This window comes from Cupressus sempervirens, chromosome 2 (assembly GCF_028749045.1).
Source record: "Cupressus sempervirens isolate cs-2001-9-10 chromosome 2, ASM2874904v1, whole genome shotgun sequence".
Classification (NCBI taxonomy): Eukaryota; Viridiplantae; Streptophyta; class Pinopsida; order Cupressales; family Cupressaceae; genus Cupressus; species Cupressus sempervirens.
In genome coordinates, this window is record NC_143119.1 from 245,122,127 (window position 1) to 245,135,315 (window position 13,189).

The 13,189-nt window shown below is 32.8% G+C and overlaps 1 pseudogene; it reads left to right on the forward strand.

The window, feature by feature from the left end:
- Positions 1 to 1,926: 1,926 nt before the first annotated feature.
- LOC149571952 (dnaJ protein ERDJ3A-like) lies at positions 1,927 to 2,946 on the forward strand (annotated as a pseudogene).
- The last annotated feature ends 10,243 nt before the right edge of the window (positions 2,947 to 13,189 follow it).

Here is a 13,189-nt window from a genome sequence, read left to right on the forward strand (position 1 = left end):
CTATAAGATGCACTACTCTATCATGAAGAAATGAATCTACACTAGTATACCATGGATGGAATAATTTAGACAAGAAGTGAAAGTGCTCCACAAGCTCTCAAAAATTTGATCGATAAAATTGCAGCATAACAATACTTAAGAGTGTGGATAATTTGAGAAGGGGAGAGCTCTTTCTTTTAAAGACATATGGAAAGTGGAGATTAAGAAGCAAAAGAGGCATAATCAAGGGAGGAGAATGCATCTTGAGCAATTTGTGTGCACAAGAATCTCACCTAATCAAGATCAACAGTTGAATTTAAGAGGAAAAAGATGTGTCGAGGAGAATAAAAATTCCATTCACCTTGGAAAGTGTACACCTCATGTGAGAGAAAAATACTTTTCTTTTAATTTGTAAAGTAGAAAAAAGACATTATGTGTGTACATTGAGTGGGTTAGAAGAATGTGGTATTTTATTTAATTAAATAGGGACATGTTCTTTTAATCAAATAATGAACTTAGGATAGCATATTCAAACTATACATTATAATCAAATTAATTGATTTTTAGCAATTTAGTCTAGGAAAATGATTAATTAATTTAGCCAAAATATTGAGAAGGGGGCTAATAGTCTAGATGACTATTTTTAGGTGTTTACACTATTACTAAACTTTTCACATGTGTAAAATTTAAGTATTCATATAAGGAAAGTACATAAATGCAATTCATTTCACAAAAATTAGAAATGTCCTTGTATTATTTATTTTCAAATATACATTGATATTTACAAAAAGTGAAATGAATTGAAATACTAAAAGGGAAAGGATCTCACACAAGCCATGAGTATAGTTTACTATAGCTAACTTTATTTCATAAAGTTATATATAAATAGATAAATATGTTTAAAAGAAAGAAGAAAAGAGGATAGAGATAACCAGTCATTGCCTTTTGATTTGACTGGTGATGAATTCTATGGTGTTCCTCATCTAGCTCCAAGCTTTTCATTCTTTAGTAGCTACAAAAAATGAAGAAAATTGATATTAGATCTTGAAGGATCCAAGCAATGAATGCATGTCTCTACTACTACACATATTCTAAGTGTTGATGCATTTCATTACAAAAGAAAGTAAGCAATGATATTGAAATATAATGTCGAAAGATATTTTGCAATAGGCTTTTCAAACAAATAAAAGTCATTTATGAGTGTCATGAGCCTGTGCCCGAACCTTATGAAATAATCATCATTATCACTAATGTAGGGTTGATTATAATTTTGCAAGAGATCCAAATTTGAGCTGAACTTTTTATTAAGTACCATATTAATCGAACATATAAGTACAACACTTCAAAAGAAAGAAAGAGTGCTGGTACCTCCAAGCTTTTCATTCTTTAGTAGCTACAAAAAATGAAGAAAATTGATATTAGATCTTGAAGGATCTAAGAAATGAATGCATGTCTCTACTACTACGCATATTCTAACTATCGATGCATTTCATTACAAAAGAAAGTAAGCAATGATATTGAAATATAATGTCGAAAGATATTTTGCAATAGGCTTTTCAAACAAATAAAAGTCATTTATGAGTGTCACGAGCCTATGCCCAAACCTTATGAAATAATCATCATTATCACTAATGTAGGGTTGATTATAATTTTGCAAGAGATCCAAATTTGAGCTGAACTTTTTATTAAGTACCATATTAATCAAACATATAAGTACAACACTTCAAAAGAAAGAAAGAGTGCTGGTACTTTCCATATTTTTTTTATAGAGCCAGCTATGTGAAGGCTAAAAGTGGGTCATAATTTTCAAAAGAAAGCAATAGAAATCAAGATTCCATGAATTCCAATAATTTCAAATGTTGATGCTCAACCACACTTAAATCTTGTTACTATTAAGAAGATTCTATCTCTGTAGGTAACATCTCTAGTTTAGTGGGAAGCAACATAATGAATAGAAGACACAAAAAAGATACTTGGAGTGGACAAAATGGTTAGCACTTCACATTCTAGTAGGGTAGATCTTAATTAGGGAGTGGGAGAGAGGGTTTCAAGCATTTCACATTCCCTTTTGGGGGTTCTAGTAGGGAATTCTTTCATAGATGATATTGATGGATCTAACTTCATGGGAGATATGTTCTCAAACATTTTTCTCTTTCCAAAAATTGACAAAGAAATTGGAATTCATTTGGAGGCTTTGCTACTTCACAGGGACAAGCAAAAAGCAGTTCTTCTCAAAACCCTCAACAGATTCTAGTTCTCGATTCCAATTTTTTTTAAGAGAAAGTATTAGATCCATGAATGACTTGGTTGTTGATGTTTTATACTCTATCATCAAAAAGCTACCAAGTTTTGGAGACAATTTTGGATCAGGTTGCCAACACATTGCAAGGAATAGTGAAGAGCAATGAGAAGGGATCATTGCTGGAATATGCTAGTGATTGGAATGCAAAGGATGTAAAAAATTACTATTTAGATCTGCTGCCAAGGTTTTCAAAGAAAATAGATAATGGTGGTCTTGATGAGTTGGTGAGGACATCACTAAAGCTACCATAAGTTTTGTTACCAACCACAAGAAAGAACACCCCAACAATTTGGTGAGCTCTTAGTGGATTGTATCATGATCGAATCCTTTTCTATAATGCAGAGGTTTTTGATCAATCACATATTATTGCTAAAAAGTTTGGAGTCCCAAAAATACCAAGAATGATTGGAATCCTATCTAATAGTGAAGTAGTTATGATGAGCAGTGGAAGTGGCTTTGAACAGGCAAGGCAAAATAAAGTCCAAGAACTTGGGAAACTTATTGAAAATTTAGAGATGATAAATTTGAAAGTTATGCCTACAAAATAGAGCTCTCAATCAAATCAAGGTTCAAAGGAACCTATATCTCTACAAAAAAAAGGCAACAACAAAATTCTTTTATGGTGGTTCAAATTTACAACAAAGATCTTTCAGCATGGAAAATAAAAAAATACCCCATGAAACTATAAAGAGAAACCCTACATGGGTTTTGAAACAAATGGCATATTGTTTCTAGAAAAGGAAACAAAAACATCTACTCTCAACTTGCAAGAAAGTCTGCATCTGTAGTTGTTGGTGTAGCAAATCAGCTTTACATTTAAACTAGCCTGTTTGTCACAATAAAGGAACCTTTTTAAAGAGGAAAAAGCTATTGATATCTTCTGAAGACGTGCTTCTTATATTACAACACAGAGCAAATGAATAAGGAAAATATGTCCTTCGAAACAATCCATTGTGAGCTTGTGTAATAAAAGTCAAGCATTGTTTAACAAAGACCAACTTCAAAAAAATAAGTGCAGAGGATAATACTGAAAGGAACTAAGCTCATACACATTCCTAAAACACTTTTGTTGGCTAACACTTCTAGAACATATGGAGATGCACCATCGAGAAGTCATGAAAACCATACCTTCAAGCAACAATGGTGGCTACCACAAAATAGTTTTCAACAAATTTATTTCATGGCAATGCATAGAACCAATGCAAAGTTTTGAAAATGGTAGCAATCAAGAATATAACAACAAAATAATAAAGCAAGAAAGAGCAGAGGATGCAATGGAGGCCACGAAAACTTTGTGAACCCTCACCTCTTCTTCATTGTAGATCTAGATGTTTTCAGAAAGTGAAAATGATAAGATGAAGGAATGATTAGGGTATTCGAAGAAGACTTTGGCCCCAAATTCCTTTCTATATTATTTGGAGTCTATGGGTTATATTATGGGATTTTAATTGCTTCTTGTTGTTTTGCATTGAGCATAATGTGGAAGAATTTGTGTTTATACCTTAGGATTATTTTTGTGATTGAAGTGTTATCTTATGTTTTTTCATAAATTTAATATTGTAAAAAAATAAATATTAAAATTATATATAATCATTTAATATTATCTTCTCATTGTAAAATGCAAAAATTAAGGGGGCTATATGAGTTATTTATTTTTGCATAAATTTTGTATTGTAAAAGGAAAATATTTAAATGATATCCTTATAAGTCATTTAATATTTTTCTATTTTGTGATCTAAAAGGATAAATGAGTCATTATATCCCTATGTTATGATCTTTTAAGTGAGACATCAGCTGGAAACATCTAGAGGGAATGTAGGACTAGTGGGTCAGATTTGTCTTTATCATGTCAGTTTGGTGGGTCTTGATGACCAGTTAGAGACTTTTTTTGGGTAGTTTAAGATGAGTCATAGGCTTCATAATGAGTTAGTGGAGTCATATGAGTAAAAGAATTCATTTTTAGAAGTTTCTAAGGCCTTGATTTTGAGGCTTTCTTTCTAAATTCAACCCAGGTGGTTGAGTTTGTACTTAATGAGTTTTGCAACTCATTTTAGGGAGTTCTAGTTATCCAGAGAAGAAAATGTGACTTCTATTATGAGTCCTAATTCCTTTTTGCAAAATTTTTAATTCATCTTGGGAAATTCAATACAGGTGATATAATTGTGTTCATGTTATTTTGGTATTACTTACTAAGCCTTCTTGCTTCCTGTAGTTCTGTGTATGTATCAAAATGATTTGATAAAGTAATTTGTGAGCTTTTATTATCCCTTATTACTTTGTCTATTTTCAACACCTGGGTGTATGAAAGTAAGTCTACCTGTAGGTTGTGGTTTGTGTTTCAAAACCTTATTACAAATCATTTATGTAGGTCTTTACAGAAAGATGTGTTTTTTGCATGTACTCCAGGTACCTGTCTGATCCCTTCTCTATTAAGTGTGTTTAAGTTTTCCATATTATTTTGGTGTATCACCATCTCCTAGTTTAGGTTGTAAGCTGAGGTTCATTTTCAGCAATTTCTTCCCTTTTCCCTGAAGTTTAAGTTAGGATTTTAGAAATATCACTAAATACCCAATAGGAGTTGGCCTAGAATCCAGAGTTCTCATTTCATTTGTACATCCCACGTAGTGAAGTGATTCCCATGTTAAGTCAGGATTGCTAAACTTTCAGTTCAGTACTCGGTGCAAATTTTGAAACTTAATAGTTTTGGCATGCTTGGTGGGATGCGAGCACATTTTTCAATTGTGCTTGTAGAGTAGATAGTCATAATTCAACCAGCCAGAAAAGTGCAATAAATTTATGAGAAAAATTTAGACAAGAAGCTCTACTTCTTTTGAATATTTATAGTTAGAAACTCCAAAAAGGTGTGGAAGGACTCTTGCTAGAACAAAACCATTGTCAAGGAGGCAACTTTCAGCCCTTGGTATTCATGTGTATAACATAACACATCAAAGGAAAGTTAGGAATTCAACAAGTCCAATAGTAAGGACTAAATCAATTGAAACTTCTGCTAATTCAACTGTAACTTCAGCAAATACTAGTTTTATACTAGCAAGTACAACAAATGCAATCTTTTAGTTTTTAGTACCACATCAACCTATACAATAGCAAGTACAACAACTTCTATAGCAGATAATATAGCAACCTATACAAAAACCTCCTCTAATGGCAAGGGCATATGCTTTTGTGCCATTTAATTAAGGGAGTCCCTTGAATTTTGCTCAACATCATGATATACCACTTGTATTAAAGAGTTTACCAGACTTCACTGGAGAAAATCAGACTATAGCGTATGAGCATATAAGGGATGTTGCTACTTTATGTAATTTTTATCATATTATAGAGAAAGATGTTGCTACTAAACTACTTGTACCATCTTTTAAGGGGAAAGCACTTCAGTGGTTCAAAAACTTGGCTGTTGGTTCCATAGATTCATGAGACGCTTTGGGTGATGCTTTGACAAGACACATTGAAGATAAATCAGATTTCTTATCTCTTGTAGAGTAGCTCACAATCATAAAGCATGCTCCTCAAGAATAAATGATGGATTTCAGCAATTGGTTTCAAAGAACCTGGACTAGAATACTTGTCATAGTAAGGCCTCCAACAAACCATACTTTTCTTTATTATTTGAAAAGCTTAAATAGCAATATTTTTGTGATGATTCAGTCAATGGGAGGTCTTCCACTATCTCAAGATTATGCCATCACTATTAGATATGAAAATAGTCTTATTCAGGCTAGTAAAATAGCCCCTAGGCCTCCAGTGCCCATTTTTTCAGACATTCAGCCAAACATACCACTAACAATTCCACCATTTAATCCATTACCTATTGTTCCTAGCCCAGAAATTACTATAGAAAGCCCTTTAGGTACTTCATGACCTTCACAAGAGTTGCATGAAATTAAGAATAGTTATTTTAAGATTGAAAATATGATACAAACTTTTAGTAATGAGTTGGTTAATCTTAAAAAGTAGCAATTTCAGCCTAGGCCACCTTACCAATAGTAGAATCTAGTTCTAAATCTGCCTTACTAGCAACAAAATTAAGGTCAATCCCAAGGAAATAAATAGCCATATCAAGGAAATGCAATGGGTTATAGGAAAAATATCAACCAAAGACCTTTCCATCCTTATAACCCAACCCCTCTTAATTCTACTAATCCAATAAGAGATATAGTGCCTATGCAAAACAACCTTGCAACATACTTTGAATGGTGTTACCCCTATAATGAAGCACATAATCAAGCCACATGCACAAATGGAGTAATCAACCAGGCATTAATGGTACAAAATACAATTACAAGATAGAAAAATGACACAAATGATACACCTGAATAGCAACATGATGCACACATTCTTGAAATCGCTTTCCCTAACTAGCAGAGAGATGATTTTTGTGTAGTCAATAATGACTCACCAATATTAGCTAATACCTAAGCCAAGAAAAGATCCCTTGAAACAAAGCAAACAAAAAATAAGGGTAAATCACTTGATATTGCTGAACCATCATCAAGTACCACAAACACAGTGGGAGATACTCACATTCCTGTCACCAAAGAAAACATTCACAAGCAAGCGGAACATGGTGTTGTTAAAGCACATCAAAAATCACATATTGCTACACCTTTCAATACTATGGAGAATATGAAGAAGATGAATGTGTCTGTGTCAATGTGGGAGATGTTGTCTATTCCTGGCCAAAAGGTTATTTTATAGAAAGCTTTACTTGATGAAGCAAATCCTATGAAAGTCATAGATGAACCAACAAAGGTTGTATTAACAAATGCTGATGAAAAGAAAGAGGGCAGCAATAAGATTTCTAAGGAACCAAGTAAGATAGTTAAACCTCCTCCTTTCTATCTTTCATTGATAATTGGCGATAAATTGGTCCACAACTGTATGGTTGATAGTGGAGTTACAAGCTTAGTCATGCTGAAAATGATAGCTAACCAGTTAGGACTAAAATATCAGCCCATTAAAAGAGGTGTTGTCCACCTTGATGGGGTGTCTATTGGTATAGGTGTGATTAAAGATGCAAGTGTTACTCTTCATGCTTTTCCTAACTTTTCCGTTTAGCAAGGTATCTATGTCATAGATTTACCTCTATACTTTGCCATCTGTTTGTCTACAGATTTTACTGCAAAGATTGGTGGTTATTTGTCATATGATTGGTCTCACATACTTTTTAGGACTAGATATGGTACTAAATTAATGATAAATTTTGAATTAATTGCAAGAAATCATATAGAACCTTATGTACCTAGTGCTATCAATGCAAATTTGATTGCATTTGATGAGTAAGAGCATCATATAGCTATTGAAACTAGAACCCAGCTAGATAATGTTCCAAATATTCTTCTTGATGATTGGGCATCAACTCAAACCTATGAAAATTGATTTTATGATATGATAAATGTTGACTTAGGGACTTATATTATACATGAGCAAGATGAAATCATTCCTAATCTGGTCAAACTAGAAAATTAGTTGGAAAAATCCCAAAATTAGCTATGGAGCATGTTTTTTGATGGTTTGAAGGGTAAACAAGGTTTTTGTGGGGGTGTCATGTTAATTTCACTTGAAGATGAAAAGTACTATGTTACTTTTAGATTTAGCTTTTATTGTACTAACAATACAACAGAATATGAAGGGTTGATTCATGGATTAGAATGGGCAAGGAAATGTGGTATTAAGTGTTTAAAAGTATATGGTGATAGTGAACTGGTAGTCAATCAAGTTAGATGTCTAAATGCTATTAAAAATGATATTGTTAAGTCTTATAGACATTGTATATGGGATTTACTTGAAAATTTGGATGCTTTTAACATACTAGCTATTGATAAGTAGGAGATAATTTCCATAACAAGTCAAATGAGTTTGACTCAAAATCACACAGTTAAATCCTAATAGCAATATCACAATACTAGCTATTCCTAGACATAAAAACCAACATGCTAATAGGTTAGCAGCTATAGGAGCTTAGTATGATATTGTGAATAGTGTTTTAGCACACACTGATCAACAACATATAAAGATTATTACCAGTCCTTCAATTCTTGATAATGATGTTAATTGACAAGTGTTTGAAAGTGACAAACAAATTTTGCAATTTCTATTTGAAGAAGATATTTTTGCCAATTCTAACCAGTAAAGGTATAAAGATCAATATGGTGACTAGGTGTTATAGCCAAAAAATAATAAATTTCCTAAAGGGTTAGTAACAATGGAAAGTGTTTTTAATTCTTATGATCAACTAAAACCTAGTAAAGCCAACTTGTTGGTCAAAGGAAATCAATATGAGGATCTAGAAATTGCACTTGGTAAATGCCTTAAGTTTGGCAAAGTGAATTTTGTTGAAGAAAAAGAGTCTTTTCTTCATTTATTTCAAGAATTCAGAGATGATTTTGTATGGCAATACAATGATCTAAAAGGATTTAACCCAAAGCTTGCACAACATGCAATAGAGATAGAACCAATAACTAAACTAGTTTGACAAAGACAAAGGCCAATTAATCCTAAGCTGGAGCCTTTGATGCAAAAGGAAGTTCTCAGGTTGATTAAGAGAAAATTCATTTTTCCTATCAAACACACAAGCTAGGCTGCTAATTTGGTCCCAGTAAGGAAGAAAAATGGAGAGCTATGGTTGTGTGTGGATTTTAGAGACTTGAATAGAGTCTCATTGAAGGATAGACACCTGCTTCCATCCATGGAGCAAATATTACAAAGTGTGTTAAGAGCTGAATGGTTCTCTTTGTTGGATGGATATTTGGGTTACAATCAAATTCTAGTAAAGGAAGAAGACCAGTTCAAGACAACTTTTACAACAAAGTGGGGAACAATGGCATACAAAAGAATGCCATTTGGACAGTCCAACACTAGAGCTACTTTTCAAAAAGTTATGGAAATGGCTTTTAAAAATCTAATGTATAAATTTTTTCTAGTATATTTGGATGATGTCACTATTTATCCTCAAAAAATAGCAGACCATATTGACTATTTAATATAGATTTTGAGCACTGTAGAGAATTTGGCATCTCATTAAACCCAAAGAAGTGCATTTTTTTATGTACATGAAGGTAAATTACTCAAGTATATTGTATCTAAAGAAGGCATCACTATGGATCATGAACGAGTTGCAACAATTTTGGAGCTTCCTTTACCACAACACAAAAAAGGCCTTCAAAGCTTCATTGATAGCATTAATTTTGTGAGGGGATTTCTGCTTGACATTGTAGCTCTATTTAAGCCATTTTGGTAAGGATTTTATCCTTTATGCATATGGTGGTTATGATGTGATTTTACCCATGTTGGTATAGAAAAATTTAGATAGATTGGAATAGCCAATCACATTTTTTAGTAAAGGACCTAAAGAATATGAACAATGGTATAGTTTTGTTGAGAAACATGTTCTTGTAGTTGTTAAAAGTCTTAAGAAGTTTAGACACTCGTTGACACATAATAAGGTAGTTTTGCGTGTGATGCATCCAAGTGTCAAGGAGTTCCTCTTGAGTAAGGATCTGAGTGAGAAGTGAGCTGGCTGGATAACATGTTTCATGGATTATGATGTGGAAATCTAGATAACCAAGTTGGTTAAGGGAAAGGGCTTGTGTGAATAGATTGTAGACAAAGAAATTTCAAAGCTTGAGGGGCAAGCGAATGTTGTTTTGCTAATTGGTGCTATAGGAAACAATGATGAGGAAGCAAGTTGGTTAAAAGATACGATTCATTTTTTGAAGACTAGTGAATGTCCAACCACTTTGGATAGAGCAAAACAAAGATATTATTATGTGCAATCAATTCCTTTTATTTTTATTAATGATATTTTATATCAAAAGACTACAATGGATTACTTCTTAGGTGCATTGATTCAAATCAAGTTACAAATAAATTTCATTAATTTCATGATGGACATTCAGGAGGACATTTTTCTCCTAGGACAATAGCATACAAAATTCTTTGAGCTAGCTATTATTGGCCTAATATGTTGAAGGACAGTCATGCATATGTTAGGAAATGCACCAAATATGCTATGTTTATAGGAAAAGAGAGGCTGCTAGCTTTACCTTTGCAACCAATTAAGATAGAACAGCCCTTTAAAAAATGGAGTGTTGATTTTATAGGGCATATTAAACCTCCATCAAGTGTGGGTCACAAGTGGATAATCAGAGAAATTGATTATTTCACTTGTTGGATCGAGGCAGTAGCATTAAAGGATGCAAATAAAATAGTAGTCCTCAATTTCTATGATGACATTGTGAATATATTTGGAGTGCCTAATTCAATTATCTCTGATAACATAGTTTCTTTCATTGGAATGAAAGTAATTGACTAGGCATTCAAACATGGCATATATCTCAGCATTAGTTTTAATTATTACCCACAGTGTAATGGATTGGTAGAATCTTCCAACAAGAATCCGATAAGAATTATCAAGCACACTTTGCAAGAAAATTAGAGATTGGCATTCAAAATTAAAGGCTCCCTTATGGGTTGATAGAATCACCCCAAAGAAAGCTATTGGAAATTCACCTTACCAACTTGTCTATGAAAAGGAAGCTCAACTATCAATTGAAATAGAATTACCAACTCTGAACCTTGCTACTTAGCTAGTTTTTTTTGAGGAAGGTGATTCCATTCTAGTGTTGTGTGCCCAACTAATGGAGTTGGAAGAAAGAAAGAAAAAATCCATACAAACCATGGAGTATCAACAAATGAAAATTAAGAAGAGCTTTGATAGAAAAGCTCAAGCAATAGAATTTAGTGTAGGTGACATGGTGCTAAAGTGGGATGTTCTCAAGAGGAGGCCATGCCATCACAATAAATTTGATCATATGTGGGTTGGGCCGTTTCAAATTTTTGAATGCAAACAACATAATGCTTACCAACTAGCTACCATGGAAGGAAATGTAATACTAATCCCTGTGAATAGGATCCACCTCAAGCCTTATTTTGAGGTATGAATTTCAATCCTACTTGTATATACCAGGTTAGTTTCCTTGTTTTCAATAAGTGTGTCTACATTTTGGTTTAGTTTAGTTTTTCATTCTAGGTTAGTTTACTATTTTTTTTGGTAGTCTAGTTTAGTCAAGTTGTTGGTTTATGTTGTTAAGTAGTCATTTCCACTCATTTCATTCATGCATGCATAAATGTATATCATTGAATGCATACTCATATCTAGTACACACATACATACACACATACATATCACTACCAATACATATATCTGGCTGCAACCATACATATATGCATTCCCATGCATCCACTACATACATGCATCCATTCAAGCCTGTACGTTCATCCATACATAAACCAAATGGTCGACTATGACAGTTTTGACTCCTAAAGTTGATACTTGACTTTTGACCTTGCATACTCATCAATCTAATAAGAGTTTTAGGTCTTACTAAAATCACGTGCATGCATTCAAAACTAAACCAACAACTTTAGAAGTCACTTTGTGTCAGGTCTAGGTGCTAGGAATGCATAATTTAGACTCTATGCCCAATAAATAAGAGCAAACTGGTCAAGTGTCAAGCAGGTAGACAAACAACAAAGGTTGCCAAAAAATGTTACTAAATTTTACACCTGCATAAAATTTAAGTATTCATATAAGGAAAGTACATAAATGCAAGTCATTTTATAAAAAATACAAATGTCCTTGTATTATTCATTTTCAAATATACACTAATATTTACAAAAAGTGAAATGAATTGAAATACTAAAAGGGAAAAGATCTCACACAAGCTATGAGTATAGCTTATTATAGCTAACTTTCTTTCATAAAGTTATGCATAGATAGATAATATTTTTGAAAGAAAGAATAAAAGAGGATAGAGATAACTAGTCATTGGCTTTTTCTTTGACTAGTTATGAATTCCCTAGCATTCCTCATCTAGGTCCAAGCTTTGCATTCTTTAGCAGCTGCAAAAAAGAAATAAAATGATATTAGATCCTAAAGGATCTAAGCAATTACTACATATCTCTACTACTACACATATTCTATCTATGGATGCATTTTGTTACAAAAGAAAGTAAGTAGTGATATTGAAATCTAATGCTAAAAGATATTTTGCACTAGGCTTTTCAAAGAAATAAAAGTCATTTATGAGTGTTATGAGCCTATGCTCAAACCTTATGAAAAAATCATCATTATCATTGCTATAGCTCATAATGCATCCAAACAAAACAAAATGAAATGAAAGAGAGAAGAAGGTCTTTTGTATAGAATTCATTTTACGAATGGATAGCTGCATTACAATTTGAGTTGGTTAATCAAGGGAATGGAAAGGAATCAAATAAAAATCATGATGAAGGGCAGAGAACAAAGTTAAGAGATGATGAGCCTATGAACATTGAAAAGTTTCTAATGAAATTATTTGACATCATACATAACCTTTAGATGATGATTGTGAAGTTGAAAATAGAGAGTTCCCTTGTTCATCTTCCAAAGTAGTATCAAAACATAGAATCTAAGGCCAAGGAAACTAGAATCTAACTTATCTAATCATGTACCCTATATAGAGCATGTGAACTTAAAGTCATGTATAGTTTGAAAATAGGGTTCATTATAATTTTGCAAGAGATCTAAATTTGAGATGAACATTTTATTGAGTATCATATTAATTGAACATATAAGTTCAACAATTCAAAAGAAAGAAAGAGTACTGGTACTTTCCATAATTTTTTTATAGAGCCAACTGTGTGAAGGCTGAAAGTGGGTCATCATTTTCAAAAGAAACCAAAAAAGATCAAGATTCCATGAATTCCAATAATTTCAAATTTTGATGCTCAACCACACTTAGATCTTGTCACTATTAAGAAGATTCTAGCTCGGCAGGTCACATCTCCAATTCATTGGGAAGCAACATAATGAATAGAATACACAACAAAGATACTTGGAGTGCATAA